Source organism: Alexandromys fortis, unplaced genomic scaffold (genome assembly GCF_014885135.2).
Source record: "Alexandromys fortis isolate MF-2015 unplaced genomic scaffold, M_Fortis_MF-2015_v1.1 scaffold_149, whole genome shotgun sequence".
In the NCBI taxonomy this organism is placed as follows: Eukaryota; Metazoa; Chordata; class Mammalia; order Rodentia; family Cricetidae; genus Alexandromys; species Alexandromys fortis.
In genome coordinates this window covers 1,353,484-1,380,425 of record NW_026068025.1, presented here as the reverse complement: position 1 = coordinate 1,380,425, position 26,942 = coordinate 1,353,484, and the positions used below count along the sequence as shown (strand labels likewise).

Here is a 26,942-nt window from a genome sequence, read left to right as displayed (position 1 = left end):
AAGTCCTTGTTTTTTACTGCTGAGTAGTACTCTAATATGTATATATTCCATACTTTCTTCATCCATTCTTCATTTGAAGGGCATCTAGGTTGTTTCCAGATTCTGGCTATTACAAACAATGCTGCTATGAACATAGTAGAGCATATATTTTTGTTGTATGCGGTGGGGAAGAGACAGAAATCTTTAATTAATTAATAAATTAATTAATTAAAAAAAAAAGAAATGAGCAACATAGGCCTACAGACTGAACACAGTCTACCCTGTGCTGACACTGACAGCATTGAGTCCAGAGAGCAAGGGGAAGATTCCCTGCCTGATTCCAGCATCTCACCACAGCTCCCAGCCAATGACATACCACATCCCTACCCTGGCTCTGGCACATCACTTACTTCCCTATCCTGGGCCCCAGTGCAGTCATTCTTCTCTCCACAGGACCCTATGTGGCATTCGCCATCCAGACAGGCTACTGTGCAAAAATGGGGCATTTGCTGATTGTCTACCCAAGGTCCTTGAAGACTAATACTGGCTTGTTCAGTGTGAACACAGAAATGATGCTCTAATCACAGAGCCAATGAACTAATGAAGGAATGCCTGACGTGTCCAAACCTCGTACACTGGTTGCTCTTTTCCCTAAACATAAGTGTATCGATTTATAGCAAGAACACCTCAATTCCTTTTGCATTCCCTTGTTTCCCTCTGTCCCACTCTCTCAGTCCAAGGTTGCCTTCACCCCTGCACACCTTCAGCCCAGCACATCCCATCACTGTCTCTCCCACCCCTGCCCGTTTGAAAAGCTCCAGAACGAGCAGAACAAACTCTTGTCTTTTGGCAGCCAAGCCTCAGCCTGTGCCTGCCCCCCAGCCCCCCCGCCCCCCCTCATGTCACATTCCAACCTTGGGTCTTCAGTGACCCACCAGAAAGGGGCACAGCTCACCCTCATTCTTGGAGAAACAGGATGAGCCAGTTTCTTCCAGCCCCTGGTGGTGAGGGGGGAGCAACTGGGCGCTCTCTCTCTCTCTCTCTCTCTCTCTCTCTCTCTCTCTCTCACACACACACACACACACACACACACACACACACACACGTGTGTGTGTGTGTGTGCGCGCAAGAGAGAGAACAGGTCCCAGCCAAAGATCAAAGGGACCTCTGAATGGCTGTGAGGTTCCAATCCTCTACAATTCACCTGGGGCCCTACCAGGAAGAATTCCTAGGTATCTGAGTTCTAGTCCCTAGTCCTGGCTGTGGGCCCTGGAAGGAGTCACCGAGACTCAGCTGCTCTAGCCTCATGGGCCCGGCAAAAGGGCCTATCATTCAGACATCCATGCTGGGCCACTGACACAGACAAAGAGCGATGACTCATTCTCTTGGAGGTCAGAAGGAGGAGACAGGATGTCTGTTTGGGTCTTGGGAGGCAGATGAAGGGCATCCAGGTGGAAAGGGCAGCCCAGGCAAACTCAAGAGGCTGGCTCAAAAACAGCTGAGCTGAAAGGAAGGTGGTGTGCAGGGGCAGAGCAGAGGACACCAGAGAGGACCCCAGGAGCATGTGAAGGACCCCAAGTGTGCCTCTGTTCAGAAACCCAAAGGAGACTTCAAAGTTAGCTGCTGGGGGGTTTGGAAAGATCACTCCAGTCTCACCTGGGAGGTAGCAGAGAGGCCAACGAGGAAGCCCTGCACGATGGCTCCTATACCATTCCTCCTGAGTCAAGTGTCCAAAGCACAAAAGTCTCCCAAGAGCAGCAGGCATGCTTCTCTCTCCTTTTCTACCCATGCCCTATGGTATATCACCTGCTCACACCCCGTCTTCTATGGTTGTTACCTGGGTCTCATACACCTCCAAGGAATATTTCATGCTTAGACCCTAACACGGCTTTAAAAACAATAGGTCTTTGGACAGTCCATGTTCTCTGGAGCTGGCATCCAGAGCCTGTCCCAAGGAGAACCCTGGTCTAAGGGCATTGTTACCAATGCACAAAGCTCCTCCTCCCTGGGAGCCACAAACATATACATAGCACAGCCCAAGCAGCTGGTTGAAGAAAAAAAGGACAGCTATGTGCTGTCGAGGGCATAGAAGAGCAGTCATGGAGCAGTGAATACATACCAGCTGTCTCAGCATCACTGACCTAACCATCTATGCATACCTATAGCTTAGGCAGCACTGGGATTCCCATTGTACAGATGGAGACACTGAGGCCCAGAGTGATAAACAACTCCCTCAGCAGATGATGAAGCCAGCAGTCAACACAGAGTCTGGCCCTCACCCACTACCCTCCTATGCAGAGAGGAAATCGGTGTTGTAGACTAAGAGACCTGAAGGCTGGGCAGCATTCATGCGCATGCCTTTAATCCCAGCACTTGAGAGGCAGAGTCAGGCAGATCTCTGTGAGTTTGAGGCCAGCCTGGTCTACAAGAGCTAGTTCCAGGACAGCCACAGGGCTACACAGAGAAACCAAAAAACAAACGAGAGAGAGAGAGAGAGAGAGAGAGAGAGAGAGAGAGAGAGAGAGAGAGAGAGAAAGAGAGACTGAGACTGAATGACCTGGGGATGTTTTCATGTGGGGAAAAATAAAAGTATGTATTTGTACATAGCCTCTTGCACACAGAGAAGCAGTGGGTGGAGATACACTCAAACTTTACAGGGGCCACCCGAGCTGAGGGTCTTTCGCTCTACATACTCTTTGCTGTCTGCATTTTTCACAGTGAGAAGCTCTCTACATGTTACTTGAGCCATGAAAGGAGAGAGCAGTTGTGGGGTCTCAGTTACTGTTTGTCGAAGGAATATACAGCAGGGCCATTTCCTAGGCCTGCTTTTTCAAGTTTGCTGTGAAACACTGATTTCGTGGGTTACAACCAGCCGTTTCTCTAATCAAACAGATTGGAACAGAACTGTCAGAGATTAGCACACACAGGAGGGTGGCTCGCTAAACTTTGGCTTTCCCTATACAGTCCTTTGCACATGACAGTTTTTATGGTTGTTTTTTTTTTGTTTTTAGTGTGTGTGTGTTGTGTGTGTGTGTGTGTGTGTGCGCGCGCGCGCGCGCGCAGCAGGATTTCATCATGGGAAGGGCTTTTTAAATCAATGGTCCAGATTTGGGGCTTAAAAGGGAATAAGGGCCCTCATGCAGAGGCCTCGTGGACCAGTGGGAAGAAAGACACTTCTGATGCTGAAGGCCCCTCTGCAGAAGTCAGAGGGCTGCCTGATTATCAGGGAAGATCGCATTCTGCCCCCTCCTAAGATGGCTTCTGAAACCTCAATCACCCCATACACTCTCTTCTCTAAGGAATGACTGTGATGAGCGCCTCGCCAGACTTCTGGGGAGGCTGCCTTGGGACTGGATGCCTGTGTCTATGCCTTGTTCTTGGGCCCCACATACCCTCTGGGGTGTTGGGAGGAGGGGTGGGAAACTAGATTACTCTTCAGCTCCAGATCCCAAGGGTCACGTCCCAGAGAAACCTCTGGAAACAGCTGTGTAGTCAGCCAGGAAGGGCCTCCACTCCACTGCCCCCCACCCTAGCCTGACTGGAGCAGAGAGAGGAGTGTGTGCAGAATGGGGGAGGAGAAGGCGGACAGGATAGGAAGCAGAGCTCCCAGATCTGAGCTCCCATCGCGCTGGCGCCTCCACATCACAGCTTGCCTGGCCCCACTCTCCACCCGCCTCCCCTCCCAGGGCAGCAGACAACTAAAAAAAGATAAAATAAAAAGAAGTAATTCCCCTGCTCTGACGTCAGCGCGAGGTCTTAACAGCCCAGCAGCCGCATGAAACTAGATTGCAACCAGATGTAATGCCCTTGAATTCTCAACACAGCGCTGCCGCTGGAAAAGGGGATGGGGGTGGGGGGCGCGGGGCCCGCTAGAACCGCGACACGGGCGCTGCGGGAGTGCGTGCGGTGGGCTGGGAAGCGCCGCCCTGGGTTCGCCATGCAGGCACGCAGCCCCGCGTCCCCAGTCCTCAGGAGCGTTTTACGCTTGGGTTTAATCCATTCGGAGCCCCCACGTCCAGGGTTCATGGGACGAAGGCGCAGCTCCTAGCTGCACTCCCGCCCTGCTGTGTGAATGAGTGACTGAGAGCCCCAAGAGGAGCGGGGTCACAGGGAAAACGAGCGCCCCAGGAAGCTGGGGCCGCCGCGACCTGGAGCCAGCCTTGTGTTTCGCTTCCCCTCTGGCCCTCCTTGAAGGCCTCCGGTTGTGACCAAAGCTCCAAATGTCACCCCCGAACCTTGTAAGCCCTCGCCTCTGCCGCGCTCAACCCAGAGCCCCACGGGTCCCCTAGCCTCCAAAGGCGTGGGACTCGGCCTCGAAAGGGCCAGCGGGCCTGGCTGCCGAGCCGCTTTCTGGAGAGCACCAGGCTCGCGTGTCCCGGGCTTCAGCCGGTGGCGTCACCCCGAAAGGCCCGTGTGCCCCGGGCCTGGCCACGACGGAGATCCCGGGTCCGGGGGACCGCTTCCTGCTCAACGCGGGGCCTGCATACAGGCCCGGGCGGGGACATGCGGCGAGTGCCATGTCCTGTGTGACCACGAGCGGCCCTCGCAGCCCGGACACCCGAGAGCGGGCTACGCACCGAGCCGCCGGCTCCCCGTCCCCACCCAGAACGCACTCACAAAGCTCCCTCGGGCCCGCGCCGCGCCTCCCCACGTCCCCGCCCCACACTTGGTGACACTGGGCCTCGGCTCCCAGCGCCCGCTCCCAACCGGCCACCGACGATCCAGAACACCCTCCTGCAGCCCCTACACGGCCACCGGCGGCCTCACGCCGGCGCCACACAAAGCCAGGCCGCGCGACCCCGCGTCCGCGCCCCACTCGCGCTCGGCACCCGCCCCCGTCCGGACCCCGGCCAGCGGCTGGGTCTCCACGCCTCGCACCGCCCTCCGCCCAGGTCCTTGTCCCCGCGCCGGGCGCCCCGCTCACCTCCGCACCCGCTCTCACTCCGGGGCCCGGCGTCCGGCACTGCGACTTCGCGGCCCTGAAGCCCGCGCGCCCATGGGTGTCGGGCGCGGCGGCCGACCAGGCGGGAAGGAGGGTGGGCCGCGGCGCCCCCTCCTCGGACCGCGACGCGGCGGGCTGCCAGCTACCTTCGCCGCCGCCACCGTCGCCGCCGCCTGGCTCTGCGAGCGGCCTGTCCGTGCCCAGGCGCGAGCGGGGGCGGCACCGGGACGCCCGGAGCCGGCGGCGCGCGTAGCGGGCCTTGACCGCGCACCCTACCGGGCCTGCCTGGTGCCCGCGGGAGCCTGAGAGAAATGCGATCCCCTCCACACAGGAAGAGCGGCGGGCGGGCGACGTACGGGGGGGAGCAGGAGAGCGAGAGCGCGAGGAAAAAAGTTCCCGGGCGGCCAGGCAGCTCTCGCTCGTGGCCTCGGGTGCCAGGTGGGCCGTTCGCGCCCCGACAGCGCCCCCTAGCGCCCGCGCGCCCCACAGCACGCCCCGTGTCCGTCTGGGGGGGCTGGGGCTTGACGGATGGCCTGAAGGTGCAGCCCAGCAAAGGGCCTGGGGAAGGAAGGCACCAGGACTTGGTCTGGTCTTGGTCGAGGAGAATTTGGATTCAAGTCATGGGCCGGAACAGTACCCTCATTCCACCACCCCCATCACTAGCCCTCATCTGAGACCGTTTCTTTGGTTTGAGGATCAGTTTCAAATTTCCCCAAGTTAGAGGTGAAATGTATTCCCTGCAACACGTGGCATCTCGTTGGGTACTGAAGCAATGCGGTCCCCTGCTTGTCAAGATGCTGGCATTGTGTGGGGGAGACACAGACAGCCAACAATGATCAGGTCCATAACGAAGGTAATTTTAGAGAGAACTAAGTACTAGGAGGAAAGTCAGCAGGTGCAGTGATGGATTTAGCTGCGGGCGAGCGGCCTGTCTGAACAAATAGCTAAAGAGCAGGAAGGAGCCTCCACCAGCGGCGCAGGGAGGAACATTCTCTGAGAGGAAAAGACAAGGGCAAGGGCCCTGAGGCAGCAGTGGTCTTCACCATACCCAGTGGGAAAAGAAGTGGGGATGCTGACTTCCAATCTAAGGCCACAGCCTGTAGAAAATGTGGCTGCCTTCTAAGTGCCGTAGGAAATAAGCCATCAACAGATTTTAAGTAAAAGAATCGTGAATGAATTAGTAAATGACTAATTTATACTTGTAAACTGCTGTTGCCACCCCACCCACGGTCTCTCCTGCCAGCCCCTTCATCAAAGCCTGAGCTATTCATCCTTTGCTGAGTGAAGGTCAAAGCCCCCGAGCTCCCAGGTGACTTGGCACGAGTGAGTCACTCTCTCAAGCCTGGTTCTTCCTCTGCAGCGTGAGGTGTGAGGTGTGGTGCCTTTGTCTTGTACCGGGCCCTTCACTCCTTCCTCCTCCTATTCATTCCGACTACCTGTCTGTTAGTCCCCCACATCTACCGAGGTTCTCCGCCTAGAATGACCTGCCAAGACCTGCCCTCAGCCCTCCCTGCCAACTGGCCGGAAGCGCAAACTCTGGGCACAGAGCAGAGCAGGTGGGGCCCTGTGTTGTCTCAAGCCTGCTTCCAACCATGACTTGGGACCTGGTTTCTGAGCTTGGCATCTTTATTCCCATAAGCAAAACGTGGTGAGCAGTCCTTCCAGATACACTAGGCAGCAATCTCTCCCTTCCTTTCCTTTTCTGGTTGCTGGACCTTCTTGGTAACTACCAGAAGCTGGAGAAGGCGAAAAATAAAAATAATAATAAAAAACAACAGCAATAAAGCTGCAACAGTTGTCTGACTCCTACTTCCTCCCTTGGTCTTCCTCCCTGCTCCCCTGAGAACACGGGCTTGTACTCCAGCCACTTGATGGCCTAGAATTAGCTCTTCATTTCAACAAGACCTTTAGTTCAAACCCTTCCACAGCACACGCCCCCTTTGCTGTATATCAAAGCTCTCCCTGGGCTCCGGGGATTAGAAGCTGGACACCTGTGGGAGCTGGTGTCTACCCCTTGCCTTACTGCTACCCCGCCACAGACTGCTGCACAGAAGAGGAAACGGACTCACACCAGCAGTAGCGGGTCTGGCATTCAGCTACTTGAGAACCTGAGGCTGGCACTTTGCCAGAGCCCAGGAATTCAATACCAGCCTGGACCAGCGCGACAGACTCTATCTCGGTGCCTGCATGTTTATGGTATGGGAGGCAGGGCCTTGCAGTCATCTGTGTAAAGTGCCAAGCACAGGCACACCCAGGTCTCCATTTCTCTCTCTCTCTCTCTCTCAACATGTATGGGTGTTTTTCTTGCATGTATGACTGTGTACTGCATATGTGCAGTGTGTCCACGGAGGCCAGAAGAAGCTATTGGACCCCCTGGGACTGGAGTCAGAGACTGTTGTGAGCTGCCATGTGAGTGCTGGGAACTGAACCCAGGACCTTTGAAAAGAGCAACAAGTGCTCTTAACCACTGGATCTCTCTCCAGACCACAGATATCTTGAGGGGGACCCCTCCCCCGTCTGCCTTAGACATGGGCTGCTGAGAACCTGCTGGGCAACCTTAGTAGGATGCAGGCGCGAGGGCTAGAACAGACAACCACAACCATGGTGCAGGAATTTTAAACTCGGCTCAACAGTCAATAAAACTGGGGTGCTGAGGTTTTGCTTGTTTTTCTTTTAAATGGGGTTTTGTTGTTGTTATGATTGGGTTCTCGTTGTATCATTATTTTGCTATGCTGAGGAATTGAACCTATGGCCTTAGGGTATGCTAGGCAAGTGCTCTCCCATTGAGCCACACCTCTAGCTCCGAGACAGGGTTTTACTATGTAGGGCAACTTGCCTTCTATTTACTGTGCAGCCTACCTTGGCTTCACACTCGGTCTTTTTTGTTATTGTTATTTTGTTTTGTTTTGAGTTTTTTTTTTTCAAGATAGAGTCTAGCTGTCCTGGAACTCACTCTGTAGACCAGGCTGGCCTCACACTCACAGAGATCAGACTGCCTCTGCCTCTGCTTCCTAACTGCTGGGATTAAAGGTGTGTGATTTTCTTGTTTGCTTGTATTTTCCTCTGCCTCTTCCTCCCTCCTCCCCTGGGTGCATGTGCGTGTGTGCGCACGCGCGTGCATGCACACATGTATGTACCATGCACACACGTGCATGCCATGCACACGAGCCTGCCTGGAGCATGATGGATATGGAATGCAGAGCCTCCCTGCGTGCTGGCCAAGTGTACTAACTCTGAGCCACACTCTCAGTCCCCTGGGGTGGTTTTGATTGAAAAGCAAGAACAGAGCAGTGTGAACATTTGGGAATTGAAATCCCTTCAGGTAACTTCTTTCAGGGAAGCCTCCCACTACCCGTTGTTCCAGATACACATTTAAATCTACTAGCTGACCTCCTCACCTACCTAGGCTTTTGAATTTGAGACACCTTTCCCCAGCTATCCTAAGACTGGTTGTATGTGTGGCCGTGAACTTCCTCTGTTTTCTGTCAAACAAAAGGAGGTAATGTTTCCTGTCTAGAGAGGTAGAGAGACTGTTAACTGAAACCAGAGAAAGAAGTGGAGATCTGTCTGGTTAAGAACCAGGCTTATCGCTGGTCTTTAATTCCGGCACTTGAAAGCCAGAGGTACACAGAGCTCTGTGAGCTCAAGGCTGGCCTGGTCTACACAATGAGTTAGTTGCAGGACAGCCAGGGCTGTGTAGAGAGATCCTGTCTCAAAAACCAAACAACAAACGAACAAAAAGGACCAGGTTTATCACTGGCTCATACAAAAGATTACCAAGAGGGCTAACAAGGCCAGACTAGAGAGCCAAAGTAGAAGTAAGCCTCTCCTTGTCCAAAGAAGGACATCGGGACTAGAGTCACATTTGTATCTCGAGTAGTGATTCTGGGTCACACACACTGTCCCCTTGTGTTCTTCTGGGACACAAGTTCCTGCACAAAGACTCCAGGCTGCTCTTGGCAGCCCTGGTAGAATGTAGTGTGCAGTAGGACTGAGTACATGAATGAACATGGAGGTAGAATTTATTTAGTACCTACTGTGTGCAGTGAATTTTATTCTCATTATCGCTATTTTGCAAAGAAGATAGCCCCGAGGAGGGGGCAGGAAACCCACTGTCTCTTTATCCACAGCTGTCAGGAAGCTTTCAGAGAACCCTCGCCCCACCCCTGCCATCTGGCCCCAGCTTAGCTCCAGCACCTCCCCAGCACTCCAGAGACTTCTGGCTTCTCAAGCTAAAAGAATTTCAATACTGTTGAGCTCATGCCCCTAGCCATACCTGCTCGCGTCCCACAAAATCCAGCTGGCACAGCTATTCTGTATGGGCATCGCCGTTCCTCTGACATGAGGTCCTGGGCTGTATAAGACAAGAAAGTTAACTGAGCACAGCAAGCGAGCGTGCATGCTTTACTTCTCTCTGCTCTTGTCTGTGGCGGTGATGAGAAAGTGGCTTTGAGATCTGGTCTCGGCTTTCCCACCATGCCCGACTGTAACCTGGAACTGTAAGTTGAACAAGCCCCGTTTTCTCCTAAGTCAGAGTCCCTGAGCAGTAAAGAAAAGGAGTGTCCATTTCAGGGCAGGGACAGTGACTGGGGAGCTGAGCAAGGAAAGACCCTTTGCTTCCTGCAAGGTGTCAGATCTCCAGCAGGAAAAGAGGATGAAGGTCTGGAAGGGCTGCCTAGCTCTAGGCAGTGTGAGCACCACAGGGAATTAGGGATTGCGGTCCAGTTCCAGGATGCTGCTTAGGAGATGCAGGCTGGGAAAATCAGGCCCAGACAAGCATCATTAAGATCCTCCATCCATCCATCCATCCATCCATCCATCCATTGACTAGCCTGCCCACCCACTCACCCATCCATCTTCCCATAGTCAACCATCTAGCAGTCTATCCACCAATGCATCCACCCGCCCACTCATCTGTTTACTCATCCATCCACCTACCTACTTATCTGTCCACTCACTCACCCATCCATCCATCCATGATCTTACTTATTCAGTTCTCATTTATGTATGTATGTATTTACTTTAAAAATTATTTATTTTCAGCACATGGGTGTTTTGCCTGCATTTATATCTGTGCACCATATGTATACAATGCCTATGGAGGCCAGGAGAGGGTGTTGAAATTACAGGTGGTTGTGGGCTGCCATATAAGTTTTGGAAACGGAACCTGGGTCCTCTGGAAGAGCAAAGTCATCTCTCCAGCTTGTGTTTATATTTCTTTCTCTACGGTTTTTCCATAGAGAAAAACAGGGCCTTTCTCTGTTTTTTCATAGCTTCCAATGTACCATGTAGTTGAGTCTGGGATTAATCCTGTGCACCACCATGTCTGGTTTTATGTAGTGTTGGGGATTTAATTCAGGCTTTTGGCATGTTGGACAAGCCCTCCATCAACTGAGCTACAGCTCTAGACCAAGATTCTGGAGAGAGAGAGAGAGAGAGAGAGAGAGAGAGAGAGAGAGAGAGAGAGAGAGAGAAAGGAAACTGACTTAAAAGTAGAAACCCAGGAGAGAAACTTAGAGTAGAAATCTTAGACTTTCAGTTAGGCAAGTCAGTCATTTATACGTGTGTGTGTGTGTGTGTGTGTGTGTGTGTGTGTGTGTGTTGTATGTGTAGATACGTCTGTGCAAGAGCACATGTGGAGGCTAGGGGTTGATATTGAACACTTATCAATCTTCATCTTATTTTTGAAAACTATTTAAGCTAATTGTAAGTGTGTCTGTGTAGGTGTGTACACACGAGTGCAAGCGCCCACGGAGGACAGATCATCTGTGCCCCTGGAGCCAGGATGGTAGGAGGTTGTGAACTGCCTGAATTAGGTGCTGGGACCTAAAAGAGGGTCCTCCAGAAGAGCAATATGTGCTCTTATCCACACAACCGTCTTTGCAGCTCCTAAAGATAGCGCTTCACTGAACTCAGAGTTCACTGAACACCGGTTGGCTAGCTGGCGCCCTTCAAGCTTCAGGAAGCTGCTTGTCTCCATGCTCCGGTGCTAGACTCACCAGAGCTCTGCCATAAACCCAGTGTTTATCTGAGTGCTGGGATCCAAACTCAGACCCTGTGCTTATGTGGCAGGGGCTTTACCAATGGAGCCGTCTTTCCAGCCCCAGTATTCTAGCCCTTTTATGTAATCGGCTTAAATTGGTTTTCTGTAGTTTATTCTTCTAATTTCAACATATATATGTTGGGTGTGTGTGTGTATGTATGTATAATTTATGTGTGTGGGCATTTTGCCTGCATATGCGTTTGTGTACCACATGTGGGCCTGGTGGCCATGGAAGATGGAAGATGGTATTGGATCCCCCTGGAACAGGAGTCTGGAGTCACAGATAGTTGTGAGTCACCATGTGGGTACATGGAAATTGAATCCAGGTCCTCTGGAAGAACAGTCAGTTCTCTTAACCACTGAGCTAACTCTCCAACCTTTAGTCTGTTCTTTTTGAGACAGGGTAGCCTCAAACTCACTACCTAGGTGAGCAGGCCTTGAGCTCCTACTCCTCCTATCTCTACATCCCCAGTGATAGGATTACAGGTGTGCCTGGAAGGGAGCTGATACTGCTTTATTTATATAAATAATATTTGGTAGGGTTTGGGGTATAGTTCAGAGGTAAACAAGTTACATAACATATGAGTCCCGGGGCTCACAAGTATAACTATATAAATGTAAATAATACGTGAGGGTGTGACGAGTTGCCCTGGCCTTGTATAGTAACTCATGAACAGACTGCAGCTTCACAAGACAGAAGGATCTGAGGCAAGTTTAAACCTATAGATTAACCCTATAGAGAAGAGTTTCCCATGGTCGGGGCTATTCACAGAGAGCCACGGGCTATCTCAGGAGAGAGTATGCGCTTCCCAGTGAAGGAAGCCTGCAAATAAAGGCAGTGAAAGGAACTGAGACTGACTGGAAAGACAGAGCTCCTGGGATAGATTAGAAACGACTTGCATGTCACACCAGCTTCACGGTAGGACTGGGGAATGTCAGGCACACTCCAGTCTGTAATTACAAAATGTTTAAGCTATTCAAGAAGACAGAGAAAAAGATCCCATGCTCATCTTGCATCTCCTTCTGTCAACTCCAGAAGTAAAACCTCCCAGATTGCTAGTTCCTGACCACAGTCACCTCACTGAGGTTCTCTGTTCTCGGGCTCCTGCCAGCTAAGCATAGTCCTCAGGACATAGGTTACAGAGACAGCTCCCTTTAGGTAGAGGGCTTATAAGGGTATAGTTGCCCACCTGCAATTCCAGCACTAGGGAGACTAAGACAAGAGTGTCGCTGCAAGTTCGAGGCCAGTCTGGTCTACATAGTGAATTCCAGGTGGCCCGAGCAACAAAGTGAGATTCTGTCACATCACAAACAAAACAAAACATATTTTTCCTTTGTGAATAATAATAGCAAGGTTTAGCAAAAACCATCACAAACAAATTTTCATTTGCTGATTTAATAGCCTCCTGTGCCTTCTTTTCCTGTATGCAGGCCCAACTCTCTACTCTCTGTATGCCGTTCTAGCTAGTCCTAGTCTAGAGAAAACACAGCCTGAGTGAGCCCATTCATGCCCCACGCATCGCTGGGGTATGATAACGAGAGCACTACTTTCTATTTTGTTATTTATTTCGCAGTTCTAGGAACAATGCAGGGGCTTACACGTGCCCTGCAGCCTCTACCGCAGAGCCATATCTCACCACAACTGCTCAGTTTCAACATCTACTGTCCTTATGGTCACTGGGGGACCATGTCCAGGATGCTCTGAAATGCTTTGGGGAGGATTTCATGTCACTCCTTGGTCCTCTAACTATATTCTGTAGAAGTGGTCCCTGCCACGGTTCTTATCCTCCGCTTCCAGTGCATTTCTTCTTGGATTACCCCACCCTGAAGGCTCCCAAGTCTGGTCTGGCTCCACATACACCCTTTCCTCGCTCCATCCCCACAGAAGGCCCTGAATCTTTCAATGGCCTCTCCTATTCAGAGGGTCCCTGCATGTGTTTTATTATGTCACAGCTGCCTTTCCCTCATTGCTTTGTCTGACCGCTCCCATCATTACTTTCTAGGTTTGGCTCAAGAGTGGCATCCTCCAGAAGGCCCTCCCAGACCTCCTCTGGTGAAACAAAGCCTGGCTCCCTAGGCAACGCATCAAACCTGTCTCTGATCACCATGCTCCATGAGCCCATCTCTCCAGGCTACAATTCTCATGAGGGCAGGAATGCTATCTTCCTCAAGCCTTGGAAAATCAGTTTTGAAAAACTGTTTTTGTTTTGTTTTTTGGTTTTTCAAGACAGGGTTTCTCTGTGTAGCCCTGGCTGTTCTGGAACTCACTCTGTAGACCAGGCTGGCCTCAAACTCAGAGATCCAGCCTCTGCTTCCCATTGCTGGGATTAAAGGTGTGCGCCACCATTGCCCAGCAGAAAAAGGATTTTTGTGGCTTTTCTGTTTTTAAGCATCATCATTTGTTGGTTATGGTGGTCTGTTACTGTCATCCCAACATTCAGGAGGCTGCAACAGGAAGATCGTGAGTTCCAGAACAGCCCTGGTTACACACTGGACTGCTGTCTCAGACAAACAAGGCACAGCTCTGTTTGCCTTTCTGACCTGGGCCCTCACTGACTGCTCTAGGTGTCATGATCTTAAACTGGGGACCAGGCCCTCTATAGGTCATATATCCCTATAGTAGCAGATCTAGGCGGGACTGAGCTTCCTGGGGCTACTGTAACAGTCACCCCACACCCTGCAACTTGAAATAGCATTTATTTCTTCTCTTTCAGTTCTAGAGTCGGAGAGTCGGGTCAAAGTGTGGATGGCAGGTTCCCTGTTAGGTTCTAGCTCCTGCAAACCTCGGTCTCACTACCCAGTGTCCTCAGCTTGTGGTCCTTCCTCCCATGCCCACAGCCTCTCGTGTCTGTCCGCATGCCCATCTCCTTTTCTCCTGTGCCACTGCTCCTCTCTGGAGGCCTCTTTCTTCTAGGACCACAGAACTGCACTGAGGGATTTGCACTTGTATAAACCATGTCTGCCTCCTGAGCCTGGGAACCCTCTTCAACCACACGTTCAGTGGCCTTTTGCTGACTGTGGGAAGACTCACGGGGCTGAGGCAAGCAGGCAATCTCTGTCAAAAGGGACTGCGTGGTGGATCAGAAGTTCTCACTGGCTATTTCCCAGTGAGATATCAGAGTCCCAGCATCTTGTCAGGAGCCACCCAGAGGATTTGCTCTGACTAATTTAGGACATAGCCTCCAGGCAGGAAGAAGAGCGTCCCAGAAGTGGGGGAGGGGCACCGAGACTTGAGGACAAGCAGTTCATGACCTGCAAGCTGGAGGCCATAGCTGGGGAGCCTTGTGGAAAGCCAAAGTGCCTGCTCTTCCACCTTTCCCCCCACAACTTATAGTCCCTCACAGACCAAGGGAGGAAGGGAGGCTGGGAGCCGTGCCTGACAGGTGAGGAGGAGTCTGTCCCTGCCTTTCTCACATACGGTCACCACTGTGGTCCTCTGTCCCCAGGCTGTACTAGGCTTGAAGCTTATCAACAAAGGCTATCTCCTCAGCTGGACCACAGGCTGGCTGTAGGCTCTGCACTTTACAGTTCACGCTTTCAGGATGCTCAGAGCAATTCCCTAAGAGGACAGCATTATCTGTACAGAAGCGGGGACAGATCATTACCCAAGTGAGGAATGACAGAACACATCAGAGCTGAAACTGAGCACTGGAGCTGTTGGACCAATTCTAAGTGGTAGCAAGGTCAGGTTTGGACCCCAGAGCCCCAGCAACCCCAGCAGCTCCTTCCCAGCCTCCAGTCTACAGATCAGTTGTGGACAGGCTCCATCAGCCCCTCCGGGTGGCAGAGATGCTGGCACCGAGCTGTGGGATGGAGAGAGGAGGGAGTAGGGATCTGGGAAGAGGGGAGGAGAAGGGATGGGAGGAAAGATGGGAGGGAGGCAGTGAGGATCAGGAGGGTCACCATAGTAACAGGAGCTGGCTATGCTCCGACCTGAGTCTGAGCCGCCACCAGGGAAGGAGATAAAAGGTTTTCTATTGATCCCCATCAGGAAAGCCGTCTGTGATAAGTTGGCTGGAAGGGCAGCTGGTCGGGTGTGGATGAGGAGGCTGCACATACTTGTACTGGGGCTGTGTGGTGCCCCAGAGGCTGGGGTCAGACTGTGGGGAGGTAAACCCCAGAGCCAGGTGCTTGGATGGGTCAGCTGCATGCCTGTCCTTGGGCCACCTTTGTTTGGAACGTATTATGTGCTGGATGCCCAGCTAGGTGCAGATACAATAATCAAAGCAGAAAGCACGATTCCTTCAGGGAGCCGACGCTCTAATGGGAGTCAGCAGTGGGAGAGACAGACAAAACAGATGAATGAATGGCTCGGGATGATTGTATCTGTTGGAAGATACAGAGGAGAGGGAGAACAAGCAGGCAGCCGGCAGCGGTGAGAGGGGAGTGAGCTCCGAGGAGAGTCGGGGGAAGAGCAGGTCTGTGAGAAGCACGGGTGACAGGAGGTCCCAGGGCAGGGGCAGCAGCAAGGGGTCTCTGGAGCTGCAGGGGGGGAAGTGACAAGGTTAGAAAGGGTCGGGAAAGGCATGGGTGGCCGCAGTGAGGGCTCTGGTTCAGGCTGAGTGAAGACCACATCTCTCCTGGCACACTCTCCCTTAGGCCTCCATGGTTCTCCCCGACTCCTGTGGAGACAACAGACAGGGGCTCAGGGCAGGTTTGGGAAGACAGGAAAGGTGAGTTAAAGGGTCCTGCTTCCGTTCAGGCAGGCACAGAAGGGGTCTGGCTGGTATGGAAGCTGCCTATGAAAAACAACTGCCAAGTACATTTGGAGGGTTGAATGGGTAGGGCTTCCCCGCATGTGAGGAGAAAAGCATCGGAGGGCCCTCCTCCACGCTCAGCGGAGTAACTGGCAGTGAGCCTGTATGAGGCAGCACCGGGGTGTGTTCCCAGGGAGGCATTTGCTGGTCAACACAAGGTACAGGTTTCTGAGTGCGCTTGCCTGGGCTGCTTGGAAAGTCTCTATTCCGCCTGGGCCTAACCTGGCTGGCTCACAGCCAGCCGCCATTAGAGGCAGGAATGGCCCCCAGGCTCCTCCAGGTCCCTACCCCATTCCTACTTTCCTAGAATTAAGGGTTCCCCTCATCCACTAAGATTCCCCATCTTCTTCATTCCTGGGGAAGTAGATAAGAGGAAGTAGATAAAGGGTGTTTGGGGTTGAGGCAGCCCTCGGGGGTGTATAGGGGGTGTGAATGTGGAGCTTAGCTAGGACATTTCCTGCTGACACCTGCGGTAGGGGACATACAGTGTTGGAGCTTGTCCTGCCCCTGCAAGAAGAAACCCAGTCAGATTCCACTGTTAGGCATTTTCTTTTAGAAGCCAGATGGAGCCCAACCAGTTCATTCAGCTCTCAGAATCTCTCTGTCCTCCTGCACCTCCTCTGGGGCAGGGGGAGCTCACAGCCTAAGGCCCCGAGAAGGTGAGTGCTCAAGTCAACCCAAGAGGCTCCCCGGCTGCCAGCTATGGTATGTGTCACTCCACCCACCTAGCAGACACCTTGTCCCTCGGTAGCATGGAGCTAACCTTGTCCCTGCTGATGGAGCTGCTTTGAAGAGAAGCTGCACAGAGGACTCTGGCAGCCATAGTTGTCTGATGTGCCAAGGAGGCCAAGTTGGTTTGAGTGAGATGTCCTTCATAACCTCAGACATTTGGACCCTTGGCCCCCAGTCAGTGGTACTGGAGGAATTATGTCACTGGGAGAGGGGTTTGAGGTTTCAGAGCCTTGTGCCATTCTCGTTCACTCTCTCTGCTTCCTGCTTGTGGTATAAGATGTGTATTCTCAACTTTCTGCTCCTGCAGTTGTGCAGGCAATCATGAAATCTAACCCCGCCCCAACTGTAAGCCAAAACAAACCCTTCCTCCTCTCTCTCTCTCTCTCTCTCTCTCTCTCTCTCTCTGTGTGTGTGTGTGTGTGTGTGTGTGTGTGTGTGTGTGTTTGAGACAAGGTTTCTCTGCATAACAGCCTTAGCTGTCCTAGAACTTGTTTTATGTACCAGGTTGTCCTTGAACTCACAGAGATACGCCTGCCTCTGCCCCCTAAGTGCTGGGATTAAAGGCATTCGCCACACCTGGCTCAAACCCTTCCTTCTATAAATTTCCTTCATCATGGTGTTTCATCACATCAATAGAAAACTAATAAAAGGGCAGTGAGGAGAAGAATGAGATGTTGTCTTAGGGCTCTGCACAGTCCTCTCTGGACCCCATCTCGGTCTCTGATTTCTCTGAAACCTCATCTCTCTGGGAGCTTTTACCAGCCTGGGACCATAGACTCATGAATTTGTGGTGTCAGGATTATTGGGTCCCTGAGATCTTTTGCTGTGCATAACCCCACTTGGTTATTGGCTGGTCACAGCTACAGAGAGTATAGGAAGATGGCTATGTAGGATCTGGACTCAACCCTTATGTTGTTCATTGCCATAGGCCTGAAAAACACCTCAGAGGCAGCCATGCCTGGGCCTGGACACGTCTCCTCCTACAGCCAAAAGGGTCTTTGCAGATGTGATTAAGGGCCTTGAGACAGGGATGATCCTGAGTTCTGGAGGCTCCCTAACGCCATTACAGTGTCTTTGTAAGGGACAGGCAGCCAGGTGTTGGGGCACACAGTGATGTGCTGTTAGCACTCTCTGGAAACAGCAGTAGAGGCAGAGACAGGATGAGCTTAAGGCCAGTTTGGACTGCAGAGTGAGACGCTGCCTCCAAAGGAGAGCAGAATGCTTACTTGGCAGGGGAGACACCGTAGTCCCAAGGGCAGTGTCCTCAGGGCTTGCCTCACCCACTGCACTCCAAACGTGCTGTCTGTGCGATCACCCCAGATAAGGGAATCTCAGCTGCAGGATTAGCGGAGTAAAAAAAAAAAAACAAAAGATACAGAGGCAAAAGGAAGCTTGGCACACAGGAGGCCATGTGGCTGCTGGTGTGGGACTGGGAGTGAGAAAAAGGCCGAGGGGCCCGCGGAGCACCAGGGCAGGCGGGAGAAACGGACACAGCCAGGGTGAGTTAACATGGAGCCTCTGCAGGAAGCAAGGCCCCACTACCACATTGATTCCCACCCTCAGTACCAACCTTGTGCTTCTGCTCTTCACGATCGTGAGAGAATATATCTCACCTTAGAAGGTACAATGCAACTTTCTCAGCAGTCAGGGGAGGTTAAAAGCAAGAACACCTGCATTGTAAAATGTCTTAGCTACTGTCCTGGACTCTTCCCACAGCTGGGGTGTGTGAATAGGCAGGGTGAGTATGGGCCATGAATTCCTCCAGGCCAGTAGGGATCCTGACCATGGTAGCCATCTGGAAAGGTACAGGAAAGGAAGGTGGTTAGGGTCTGTGGCCCAGAGCATCCTATGCTTGGAGCTGCTGGACCAGGTGCTGAAGAGAGAAACTGCGTGTTCATGCACATGGACTATGGACACAGAAGTAGGGAACAGGTAAGTGAGTACCTGGGATAGCTCAGACATGCCAAGAGCCCCCTTATTTTCTTGAAGTCAGCCTGCGACTGCATCTTCCTGTTGGCTGGTGGGAAACTGAATCTCAGTCATTATGAGGTTCCATCCTTCACCCTGAGCAATCCAGATATCCTGGGGCTTCTCTGAGTGTGGCTATCTCTCTTCTGGAAGTAAGATTGGTGACCACTTCTTCCTGGAAGGTGAGAGACTTCTAGAACTCCCTTAGAGAGGAAATGTAAGTGGTTGGGTCTGATCAAAAGCTGGAATGAGGCATAGAACGGGCAAAAAGGGAGCAAAACTGAAATTAATATCAAGTGCTCATTTAGACCCTAGAGTTCTGCCCTCTATATGGTACCATTAGCCGCATGGGGCTATTTATAGTCCAATTAATTAAAAACAATACAATATAGAAGTTTATACACTCTAGCAATATTCCCAGGGGCCATAAGCTCATGATGCTACCATTGGTGACATCACCTAAAGTCCTGTGGGGCTGTGCTGCCTGGACTGTCCTACAGCGATGGGCAGGTGAGAACAGGTATGCTTTCAGTTTTACAGATGGACTGTGCAAGGGTCAGACTAGAAGGCAACTTCCCAACGGCCCGGCCCGCCCCTTGCAGGGGGAATCCTTAGGGCCACAGCATTTCCTGGCTATCGATGTGTCCGGGCGAGTACTCATCTTGTAACTTCCTGCAGATTGCCACCTGTGTCAACCCAGCACCAACTAATTTTGGGAAATGTCCTGACTTGTCAGAGGTAGCCTTGCTGAATTCTGCAGGCAAGGGGCAGTGTGGCTGAAGTCCTGGCTCGGGGAATCATTTTTCAACTCGGTTTCCCAGCTCCTAAGATGGAGCTGCTATAGGCTTTCTATGAGTCGGTATACGTGAAGTGCTTGGGAAGTGTCCTGGGATGGAGTTAAGGCTAGCATAGTCCCCATGTCTCAAAGGTGACGTTGTTCAGCACAGTGGAATTGCACTATGCTGCTTCTAAGTGGCCACTGATGCTCACAGACTTCTCAGGAGCTCTGGCTGGAACGCCTCCGGTTCGGACTTCTTCACTGAGGGGCCCTGAGCTGGTGAGGTGTAAACGTGGTGGTGTGAGGGCTACACAGGGCAGGCAAGCTGGTCTGAGCATAAAGAGCAGCCAGAGGAAGATGTGTGGGGCCAGGGAGCCGAATTCAGCTGTGCCTGAAGCTGGTAACTTCCACGTTTGTTTGTGTATACATGCATACACACACACACACACACACACACACACACACACACAGAGCAACTCAAAGGGTATTTTTAATTTTCATTTTTGCAAGGCCAGCTGGGCAGTGCCATCTCCACATCCTTGGTCTTTTCCACAGCAGCACTCCCAGCCCTTCCCTCAGGCATGGGAGCTCACACAGCAGAGTTACCCTACCTTGACTACTCGTGTTTGAGTGGGGTACACAAAGCGATGGGGTGGAAGGAAGACGGGGACCCTGAGCGAGACATCCAGGCTCAGATGCAGGGAGGGCAATGGGAAGACTCTATGGTCCAGAAGATCCACTGGCAACTCACTGCGTAACCCTGAGCAAGCAGGGTCCTGTGACCCATGGATCTTCTGTCTCACCATCTGGAAACCTGGTTGTCTACTGTACGCATCTGGCAAGGACACCATGAGGATGACGCAGCATGATGTGTGACAGTTAGCATACACAGCAGACACGCAAAAGGTAGGGGCTGCCCTAGAGACTCTGTGCCCTTGCGGGGTACGCTGGAGACCATTCCAGCTTACCCACAGCTGCACTGACACACAGCCTGGCTCCCGTGCTTCCATGTGGCCGGCCGTACTCACAGCCAAGATGTGGAGCTGTCTGTTGTCATGGCAACCCGGGTCCAGGGTATCCTGTCCCCGTTAGTCCCAGAACCTGCCACCATGGGGTGTCAGCCTGTAGATTTGTGAGGGGTATGGGTGTGAGTGGGGATCCTGAGGGCAGCGGCCATGTGCCTGAGCATGAACAGGCTTTCTTTTAGATGAGAAAAAGAATTCTGCCCAGGCAAGGCTGGGACCTGTGCTGTGGGCATCTGGCCATGGGTGTGGTGTCTAAAGTGCCTGTGTGGTCTGCATGTCCATGGGGCTCTTGTGTGATGTGGTTCTGGGATGCTGGCCCCAAGTCAGGGTTGGTAGGAAGGAGCTGGGGAAGAGGGGTATGGTTTCTGCTGTCCGCTGCTCTGACCGTGTGGTCCTGGAGAGGGAGGTCCTCACCACACCTTTCTGAGCCTCAGCTTCCTGCTGTGTAAACAGCAGCAGGCTGTGAGAGCAAGCACACCTCCTCTCAGTCCACAGTCACTCCTTTGACACGGAGTTCTTTTGGTTACCAAGGTCCGGCTATGTTTGGTTCCAGGGATGCCGCTCTTAACAGCAGGCCCTTCTTTGAAGATCTTCAGGCAGGAAGGAGACAACAGTAGCCAACTGTGTAAACAGAACACAAGGGACACTGGGCAGATGTCCTGAGAAAGAGGAGTGCAGGGATGGCAGAAGGGCTGAGGTGCACATGCCAAGCACAGTCCATCTTTAGCACAGGCAAATCCAAAGCCAAACAACAATCCCTCAAAACTAAAGCACTGGATCACATAGAGTGGGGATGGTGAATATTGAGAAAGTGGTCAGGGTGGTAACCCCTGAGCAGAAACCTAAAGGAAGGAGTCATGGAAAGAGCACAGCGCAGCAAGCACAGCAAGTGCAAAGGCCCTGTGGTGCTCTGTTTCCCTTGTCCGGGGCCCAGCAACGAAATTGTGTGCCAAGCCGCATGATGGGCATGGCTGTGGCAGTTTGTGGAGCAGAAGGCAGGCACATAAGTATAAAGACCTGGGTACAGCTGCCCCAACAACTAGATGGCAGAGCTGGGCCTGTGGGGGATGATAGGGCGAGGAAAAGGATACGCTTGCCTTTGGGGTACAAGGGGAGAGTAATCTGGATACAGAGAGGTGGGTGCACTGTGTGGCGGTGTGGCCTTGGTTCATTATCTCCAAGCGTCATTCTCTGTCTCTAAGCTAGGGTCTGTGGCACGGAGGTGAACACATGTGTGGTGGTAGACATGTTTAGAGCAGCTGGAGGAGGGACCAGGGAAGCGTGCAGGAAAGGTCACATCCAGAGAGAGGGGATCTTTGGACGGGACTGAAGTTGTAGAGAGAAGGCGGTCGTGTTGGCCTGGAGCATGGACAGACAGCCGCAGGAAGCCGACAGTGGGAGGAAGCAGGGCCAGGGCTGTTTGTAGGAGCTTGGAAGGGAGTTTAAGGCTGTGAAAGACTGTGCAGCTATACACATTGGGTTGGCCCACCATGTTCAGGGCCAATGAGGAAGGTAAATGGCGGAGGGCGAAAGCTGGAGAGCAGAGGTGACAGGATGTTGGTGGTATCAGTTCTCTCTGTACAGAGCAATCATTCTGGTCTAGCCTGTACTCTCTGCTTAGCAAAGCCAAATCTGGTTCTCTCACAGTCTTTGACCAAGAGTAACCCCAACAAACTAACAGAGGACAGATGCAGAGCTTCCTCTGAGGACACAGTCATGAGCAGCAGGCTCACAGGTGACTGCCTTCTTGCTGTGTCTGCAGCCCTTGGGAAAGTTGTCATCTCTGCCATCACCCAGCTATGAGGAAGCCAGGACTCGGTTCTGCAGCCTGGCCAGGAAGCTCCCAGGTCACTACAGCACCTTCCCAGGCTTGCAAAGCTCAGAAGACTTGGAACCAGTGTCCTGGGCTGCTGCTGAGGGCCGCATGTCTTCCCAGGAGGAGGAGCCTCAGCCCCGCTTCCTCGTTCCTGGCTACATAAGTCAGTGTCTCTACTGGCCAGAGCCAAGTTCACGTCTAGCAGGGAGTTTGGCAGCTTCACTATTGGGGAAGGTGTCTGAAAAGAATCCAGGAGTGGGAACTCCGGTCCTTTCCACTGTGGTTCATTAGGATCTGGTGCTAAATGTCCCCAAATGTCCTTATGTTAACTCTTGACCACCAGTCTGTGGGACTATTGGAAGGTGATGGAGCATTAGGAGGTGGTGCCTACTGAAGGAAGTTAGGTCCTTGGGGGTGTTCCCCTAAAAGGAGCCAGGGACCCTGCTCCCCACCCCCTGCCTTGCTTTCTACACACTGAGAGGTCTTCAACTTTGTCACACTCTCTTGCTCTGCTTCATCACAAGAAAGCAATAGACCAACCAACTATGGGCTGAAGGCTGAGCCTTTAGTTGGTACCTCAGGAGTTGGGTCAGTGATGAAACACTGACCCAGCAGAGGGGAAGGCAGGAAGGAGCAGAACTTAGAAATTTCTCTTCCTCCTCCTCCTCCTCCTCCTCCTCCTCCTCCTCCTCCTCCTCTTCTTCTTCTTCTTCTTCTTCTTCTTCTTCTTCTAGTTTTAGTTGGGCAGTGGTGGAACATGCCTTTAATTCCAGCACTGGGGAGGCAGAGACAGGTGGATCTTTGTGAGTTCAAGGCCAACATGGTCTACAGAAGGAGTTCCAGGACAGGCTCCAAAGCTACACAGAAAAACCCTGTCTCAAAACAAAACAAAACTCCAAAAAAGAAAAAAAATATTTTATTTTATCTCTAATGTGTATATATGTGCAGGCATGGACACGAGCACGGAAGTCTGCCGAGGCTAGAGGACCCGACCCTCTGAGCTGGAGTCACAGGCAGTTGTCAGCTGCCCCATGTAGGTACCGGGAATGAACTCAGTACCTCTGAAAGAGCAGCCAGTGCTCTTAACCACTGAGTCTTCTTCTCTTCAGCCCCGAGCATAAATTTCATTATGAATGAGATTGAGACTTGGGGGAGGGGGGAGAATGATGGGTGAGTAAAAAGACTCAGAGCCATCGAAGGCTGAAGGGGAGAAACTGCTGAGCAGAAAAACCAGTCAGAACTAAGTGTAGCGTTAGCTAGAGAGAAATGACAGGCCGGGGCATAAGAGAGAGGGGAGGGGACCGCAGGTTGATGATGGCTGTCATAGAACAAATGGCACCCCCTAAACTTCACATCCACCCAGGTACTTGGAATGTGACTCTTAGTCGGTTTTACATTCCTCTAACAGAATACCACAGAAGAGAAATGTGATACTAATTATTGTGGGTTCCTTTGTACAGTCAATGTATTTATGTTCTTAATCTAAACCCAGTGCAAAGCTTCGGAAAATGCTTCACCAAGCTGGTGTCTTCCAAACTAAAGTTTTCTGTTCTTTCCCTCCCTGCCTTCCTTCTTTTATTTCTCTCTTCTTTTTGTTGTTCTTTGATGTGTCAAAGCCAACAACAAAAATAGAGCCACTTGTGCCACCCATTCCAAAAGTAACTGAAGTCCAGGGATAACGGAAGAATGGTTCTCAGGCATGGCTACCTGAAACTAAGCCCCTTTCCCTGGAGTTCGTTCTTAGTAGTATTGTTTATTGCTTGTCGGAAAAGATGAATCTCGACAGAATATATTTAATGGCATGCCTTCTCACTTTTGGTTCCTTTTGTGTTCTCCCGTTGTGAGAGTCTCACTTACAGGCTTCTACTATTAAAGCTTGTCCCTTGTCGTTTACTAGTTTATCACTGGTTCAGGGAACCTACAGAACAGGTTGGCTTGTAGACTTTCTCACACACAAGGGAAGAACTAAACCAGGCACTTAAGCCGTTCTGCCAAAAAGTGCTAACTCTTCACTCGGGTTGACAAGGTAACTAAAAGCAAGCTGGAAGCCTGGCATCTGTGCCTCCATCTTGTGACAGTTTCCTTTACTTCCACCTGAGGCACAGAGGTAAGACACTGTCCTCCATCTTCCTCCTGAGCTACCTCGGGTGTCCCCACAGGGGGCTTTTCCGATTCACATCACACTCCAGCGTTCTCTGTGTTGGATGTATCATTCCCGCAGGGGAGGGGGATGTCATGTGATGGGGGTGGGTGAGATGATGGGGTCTTTGGGCGGGGACTATGTGGACTGTATCCTGAGTAGAATGTATAGAGATCATGGGGCTCTGCCTTCTTGAGTGGGTCAGGTACAGTAGGAGAGGATTAGTTCTCACTAGAGCAGGTGCTTATAGAAAGGACTGCTAAACAGCAAGCCCACAGCTAATGTGGTAAATAGGGAAAAGCTTAAAAGCATTTCCATTAAAATCAGGAACATGACAAGGATGTCTATTCTCCCCTCCTGTTCAATACAGGGCTTGAAGTCTTAACTAGAAAAGTAAGACAAATGAAGGAGATAAAAGGGATACAAAATAGGAATGATAGACGTCAAAGTACCCCTATTCACAGATGACAGGATGCTATACACTAGAGACCCTAAAGACAGCACCAGAAAACCACAGCAGATAAACACATTCAGCAAAGCATTGGGCTACAAAATTGCCACACAAAACCTTCCCTAGATACAAATGACAAACACATGGAGAAAGAAACCAGGGAAACAATACCATTCTCAATAGCCTCAAAAGCACCCGAATAAATGGAACCAACAAAGCGAAAATCTTGTCCAAAAGAAACTTTAAGAGCTGGTTGTGGTGGTGCATGCCTTTAATCCCAGCACTCCTACACAGCCAGCCTATTCTACATAGCAAGGTCTAGGCTAGCCAAGGCTACATAGTGAGGCCTTGTTAAAAAAAAAAAAAAGGAACTTTAAGATAGTTAAAAAAAGAAATTGAAGAAGGTGAGAAGGTACCAGAAGATGGAAAGGCCCCGTGTACTCACAGATGGGCAGGATTAATATTGTGTTATCCCACCAAAAGCAGTCTACAGATTCAGTGCAATCCCCATCAAAATTCCATCACAATTCACAACTTGAAAAAAAATCATCTTAAATTTCATGTGGAAATATAGATGGTCCAGGATAGCCAAAACAATCCTAAACAGAAAACAAAAGCAAAACTTGCTGGAGCCAAGTGGAGCCTGGTCTACGTAGTGAATTCTAGCCCAGCCAGGGCATAGTGAGACCCTGTCTCAGAAAACAATAACGAACAACCCAGTATCTGGAGGTCTCTCTATTCCAGATCTCAAGTTATACTACAAAGCTATAGGAATAAAAACAGCATGGTGCTGGCATAAAAACAGACACATGGGGCACGCCTTTAATCCCAGCAGTTGGAAAGCAGAGGCAGGTGGATTTTTGTGGGTTCAAGGCCAGCCTGGTCTACATAGTGATTTCCAGGAAAAAAACCAAGCTGGGTAGAGGTGGCACATGCCTTTAATCCTAGCACTCAGGAGGCAGAGACAGGAGGATCTTTGTGAGTTCGGGGCCAGCCTGGTCTACAAGAGCTAGTTCTAGGACAGGCTCCAAAGCTACAGAGAAGCTCTGTCTCAAAAAAACAAACAAACAAACAAACAAACAAAACAACGCCAAAACCAAGCAAGCAAAAAAACCCACATTGATCAATGGAATAGAACTGAGAATCTACACATAAGCCCATTCTCCTACAGTCACCTTATTTTTAACACAGAGGAAAAAAAATACACAGCATCTTCAATAAATGTGCTGGACAAACCTACTTAGAGGGATGAAGCTAGATCTTTATCCATACACAAAACTCAACTCCAAGTGGATCAAATACCTCAACATAAGTCCTGAGACTGAAGATCTACACTAGGGAAATTCTTGAACTAACTGGCACAGGGAAGGACTTTCTGAACATAGCCTTGGTTAACACAGGCACCAGCACCAGAAACTGGTAAGTGGGTCCTCCTGAAACTAGAGCGCACTGTAAAGCAAAGGACACAGTTATTTGAGTGAAGAAGCAGCTTAAAGAATGGGGAAAAAACCTTCACCAGGTACACATTTGACAGAGTTAATATCTAGAACATACAAAGACCTCAAAAGCCTAAACCTCAAGAAAATTAACAAGTCTACTGAAGATGGAGGTATAAACAGATAGTTCTCAAAAGACAAAGTAAAAAGGCTGAGAAAGTTTCTTAAATGTTCAACATCCTCAGCCATCAGAGAAATGTGAATTAAAACTACTTTGAAAGTTTATCTTTCCCAAGACAGAATGAATGGCTAAAGTAAAAAAACCAAAAACAAGCCAGGTGGTGGTGGCACAGGCCTTTAATCCCTGCTCTCGAGAGGTAGAGGCAGGCGGATCTCTGAGTTCAAGACAGGACAGCCACGGTTACCCAGGGAAACCCTGTTTTGAAAACAAACAAACAAACAAAAAACAAAACAAAGCAAAAACAAATGACAATAAATGCTCCTGTGGATATGGGGAAAGACGCTCACCTGCTGCTGGGAGGAGTGCAGACTGCTATATATAGTGGCTGTGGAAATTAGCACGGAGGCTCCTAAAAATTCTAGATGCAGATTTACCTTCTCATCCAGCCATACCACTCCAGGGCGTACACCCCGAGGAATCCTTGCTTCCCGCTGTAAAAATACTCGCTCGTTCATTTCACTGCCACTCCAACCGGAAGAGCCAGGAAACGGAAACAGCTTAGGAGTCCATCAACCCACGGATGGGTAATGAAAAAGTGGTACATTTACAGAATGGGATATTATTCGGCTGTTAAGAAAAACGAAATTATGAAATTCATAAGTAAATGGGTGGAGCTTGAGACAATCATTCTGGG

General features: G+C 51.0%; 1 protein-coding gene across 7 annotated transcripts in view; it reads right to left on the bottom strand.

Moving 5' to 3' along the window:
• Rai1 (retinoic acid induced 1) overlaps positions 1-5,044 on the bottom strand; it is a 97,867-nt gene extending 92,823 nt beyond the window's left edge. For 6 of the 7 annotated variants that reach the window (XR_007595641.1, XR_007595642.1, XM_050163792.1 and 3 more), the window contains exon 1: positions 4,904-5,042. The gene's annotated coding sequence lies outside the window, so the exon portion shown is untranslated. Of the gene's footprint in view, positions 1-4,903 lie in introns of all 7 variants that reach the window. The other variant, XM_050163795.1, reaches the window with a different exon arrangement.
• Between the last annotated feature and the right edge of the window lie 21,898 nt (positions 5,045-26,942).